General features: G+C 36.8%; 1 long non-coding RNA gene across 1 annotated transcript; it reads right to left on the bottom strand.

Moving 5' to 3' along the window:
• Positions 1-2,598: 2,598 nt before the first annotated feature.
• Positions 2,599-4,485, bottom strand: LOC131645985 (uncharacterized). Its single transcript, XR_009297245.1, has 3 exons — positions 4,012-4,485; positions 3,616-3,935; positions 2,599-2,779 (listed from the first exon to the last, which is right to left on the bottom strand). It is a non-coding gene; the product is annotated as an uncharacterized LOC131645985 (long non-coding RNA).
• Between the last annotated feature and the right edge of the window lie 244 nt (positions 4,486-4,729).

Raw genomic sequence — 4,729 nt, forward strand, 5'->3', positions numbered from 1 at the left:
ATATTTACCATGAACAACACCCATTTGCACAATTAACAGAAGCAACCATATTATCACAACATACATCATTGCACATATTCAATTATGCACACAACAACCATTGCACCTCATCAGCTATGCAAAACCAGAATAAACCACTTTTGAAGAAAATGATACTTTTTAAAATAAAATCAAGTTGTTATTGTTTTATTCGTTTCATATGGTAGAACATTCAATTTAAGGAACAACGTCCAAAACGGCGTCTAAAACGGACTTACGGTTTGAAAGTTACACATCTTTAACTTTTTACAAGAAAACAGTTATCGCTACAGCACGCGGCGCAACCAGAGTTCGCGGCGCGACCTGAAGCATACAAACACGTTCGCGGCGCCAACCTATGCACGCGGCGCGATGCGAGAAAACAAGTACGCCTTCGCGGCGCGCACCTACCTTCGCGGCGCGAACTGGCAAAAGTCAGAGCTTTCATCGCATTTGACAGCATTACGGGATTTACCCCAAAATCCCCAAAACCAAACCAAGTTATGTTATGAACCTCAAATACCACCATATCAGCCACATACATGTTATAACACAAATATAACACCCAAGGAGGATCATTTAATCATCATAACAATCCTATAATCATACAATTCATCAAATCATACAATTCCCCTCAAAATCATCCCAAAACCCCAATCCATCATACAACCAATTGACACAAACAATGCATCTAAATCAGTCCTATTATCTACAATACGATAAAAGATATTAACCGGAAGAGTCCCCCCTTACCTTAGCCAAAGATCTTGATTAGCCCTCTTCCTCTTTTGTTCCTCTTTCACGTATCAGCTTTCCAATCTCTCATCTCCTCTGCTCTGCTTTTCACGTTCCTTTTTCCTTTTTCCCAATTTTCCTTATTTCCTTTATTTTATGAAAACATAAAATAGTTAGTAATGGGCTTACTCCCTTAGCACCCCCATACTACTAATCTCACCATTCTAGCCCAATGGCCCTTAATCCATGATTTTCCAATAATTCAACAAAATACCAAATAATTCTAAATAATAATTTAATTTCCGATTAAATTAAAATTAGAAAATATGGGGTGTTACAGCGCCATTTTCAAATATTCAGGGACATGTTTAATATATTTTTATTACAAGGCGTATACATAACGAATACATCGTTATAGCCCAGTGGTAAAGAGAGTTTGTGTGAAACGCGTGCCTAAGGTCTGGGGTTCGAATCCCCCTCGCCCCAGACCTTTTGATTTTATTTTCTTTTTTCTGCCCTATACACTTGACAACACACATATGGCATTGGGGTTACCTCTATGACACCAAGCGCGCGTTGGCCCAATGGTGTTATTTTGAGCTGGTAATTGCAAGGGCGTGGGTTCAAACCATGGTGGAGACAAAACCATATTTTTACCACTTTTTCCTTTCATTTTATTTACAACTTCATATAATTAATTAACCTATCAAATTAAATCATTTTCACTTGATTTTTCACACACTTGTCATTAAACATGTCTATTTTATGAATAATCAAAAAAATCACAAAAATATTATATATTTGATATATTTTTATTAGGTTTAAAATGGCATATTTTTTAAGTATTTTAAAAATACTTTAAATATAGTTTTCCTTTGATTTTCAAAACTTAATTACTTTGTAAATATTTTGTGATAAAACCCTAATCATTTAGGTCTTAATTAGGTATAAACTTTGTCTTTACTCTAATTAAGTTGACTTTTGTCAATCATCAAAAAACTGTATTTACAAAATCATCTCTCTGTTTTCAAAACATTCTTCTGATATTTGAAGGGCATTATTCCCGGTGAAACTCTTCAGATACCTATGTGACCTAGTGTCCATCTTCACTTCTTCTGTTTTCAAAAACATTTCAAAATAGTTTACAATAAACATTCAACTGTTTATCAATAAACAACCAAGCTGATGGTAAGGCTTTGTACATATATCTTCAAAGGCCTCCACTCCATCCAGGTGTTGCACCCCAAAATTTGCCCATCTAATTTTACTTTTAACTGGCTTCTTGCTTTAACATCTTTTGCATTTTAGGTCATTAACACACCATGCATTCATTCATTAAGGATAATCTTGGGTCATTAAATCAGTTGTAATGGATTGAAGGCATCAACCGAATTAAGGTTTATTTCCCTATCATGTAGTAATCAAGAGGGTCTTTCTCATGGAGTTTGGTCACAAAGTATTTGGTGCGCTGCTTGAATTATAAGTTATGGTGCAATGTTTGGTGGATTCGTTTGGACAGAAATACTAGCTTGTTATAAGTCCTATGAGATTTGTGGTTCTTATGGTGATTGTTTGAAAAAAAAGAGATTTAGAAGCTTTGTTGACCTTTTGGTTATCAATGCGTATGAGTGAGAGAAAGTCTTTGGAAGTTAATTGCGAAGTTGCCAAGTAAAGGAAATATTCAAAAAAAAAGTCCAATTCCAAAAGAGCAAATGGGAGGGAAAACACAAGTACGTCATTACTTCAAAACAAATTCATTACAAGAATGAAGGATGGCAAATGTATCAATATTGTTACATCAGGATTACATGAAAATCAAAGTCCAAATTCAAAATGCATTCCATAACATTTCAAATATCCATTACAAACCCATTACAAAAAATACAATTCCATTACAAAGAAAATACAAGAAAATCTATACAAAGATATACATTTAACCACCTATCCTAAACCTATTACTCTTCATTTCTTCCACCCCCATTCTTCAAACCATGTGCTTGTTCTCCAAATACCCTCATCATTGAACCTGCACAATACACATAAGTCACACACATCAAACCATACATTAAAACCAAAATCAAAATCACAATACAATACATCCACACGCAATTCATACCAAAGACTCTATTGTCCATACTGCATTCAATAAAAATCAGAGCAAAAAGCCTGCAAGTTCGGTCATAACAGTCCCACTTAATAACAAAAAAACAAGACAGCAGCCTGCACAAGTATAATATCTTCACAACAGAAGCTACGCACTCAAAACCGGACTCGCATCAACAGAAAAATAAGATATCCTACTGACAGTTTCCATGCATAACAGACTAACCGAAATCAGGGAAGATCACACCTGCTATCATATTCAAATGCCAATCCAATACAAGTCCACCATCACAGAAAATTCTAACATTCTAACACAATAGCCATCACAACCATACTGTACATAAACCATAGACAAGAACACTAACAGAATTACTAACCCCTTTCTATTTTCTCTAACAGACTTATAACTATAATTCAATAACAGTTATTTAAACCACTTCCCAACTGTCATGTAACTAACTGTTTTCATGACTTCTAACTTTTCCCTCTTATTCCCTAACCGAATCCCCCAACACATAACCATCTATAACTGTCAAACTGAATCTAACAGTCCTCTAACAGCTTTCTAACAACCCATAACAGCTTTAACAATTTCTAAACTACCAAACTCAATCAACCTAACAGAATCTCAACAAACTCCTAACAAACTAACATAAACATAACTGATTTTCTAACAGCTTAACCAATTCCTAACACTCATAACCCACCCATAACTGATCCTAACAGAAGCAAAGATTCAAGAGAAAGGGAGAGACTCACCTATATAATCAGAACTACCAGAATTCAGAAGCGCCTCCACCTATAAATTCTCTTCTCCACCTTCATTCAAAGCTCTCCATCATTCTTCCACTCTCAATCTCCATATTTCTTCATCTTCATCACCATCTTCTCTCCACCACTTTTGACCTTCACCACCTCTCTTCACTTCTTCACATCTTCAACACTTCTCCATCCTTTTCATCATCCTCAGCCATTCTTCATCACCTTCACACTCTTCAGCCACACCTTCTTCAACCTCCACCATTCATTCATCAACACCATCAATTCTCCTCCAATCATCTTTTTCACTCTCCAACAACCTTCATTGATAAAAAGAAAAGCATCACAGAAAGGAATCGATAATGGAAAAATGAAGAAGAAAGAGAATGCGACTACCTGTAACAAACTTCGTTCTTTCTCCATTGGATTCACGATTCAATTCTCCTTCAATCAAAAGCTTGCAATCTGCAATCAAACTTCAATCACCAGTATCGATCTCTACCGCATATCTTCGTCGCATCTTCGTTCTCATTGCAAACGTGATTCAACGATCTTCATAGCACTCATCCGCGAATTGGCCCCTACAACAACAACGTTCATCATCATCTCCATCGCACAAATTAGCTATCAGCTCGTGATTGTATTGAGTTGAGATCGAAAGAGAGACACCGGAAAGAGATCGAGAAAGTGGAGCGGAGGCTTACGGCGGTCGAATGTTGATTCGAACGGAGAAATTGAGAAGAGGGACGAAGCAGTTCCATTCTTGTCTCACGGTGGCGCGTGTCGCATTTCGCCGGTGAAGAAGAAGAGGATCTCCGTCGTGTTCGCGTGAAGAGAAGAAGATTCGCGAGAATTTCAATCGCCGCACAGGTGAGCCCTAATCCCCAATTTTGTTCTCTCGTTCTTTTTCTTTTTTTATTAAATTCATTTGTTTTTTTATTATTTCTGGAAAATGAATGGATCAAACAAAACTCATCTTGGGCCACGAATTGCTATCATACACTCCCCTCTGGCCTGTGAATCCCCTTCCATGTTGGGCTAAACAACAATCTGAATCAAAAACAAATAATTGGGCCATGATTCTATCTGCACACCCCCTGAGGCCCAGTGCTGC

Source organism: Vicia villosa, linkage group LG2, assembly GCF_029867415.1.
Source record: "Vicia villosa cultivar HV-30 ecotype Madison, WI linkage group LG2, Vvil1.0, whole genome shotgun sequence".
Lineage (NCBI taxonomy): Eukaryota > Viridiplantae > Streptophyta > Magnoliopsida > Fabales > Fabaceae > Vicia > Vicia villosa.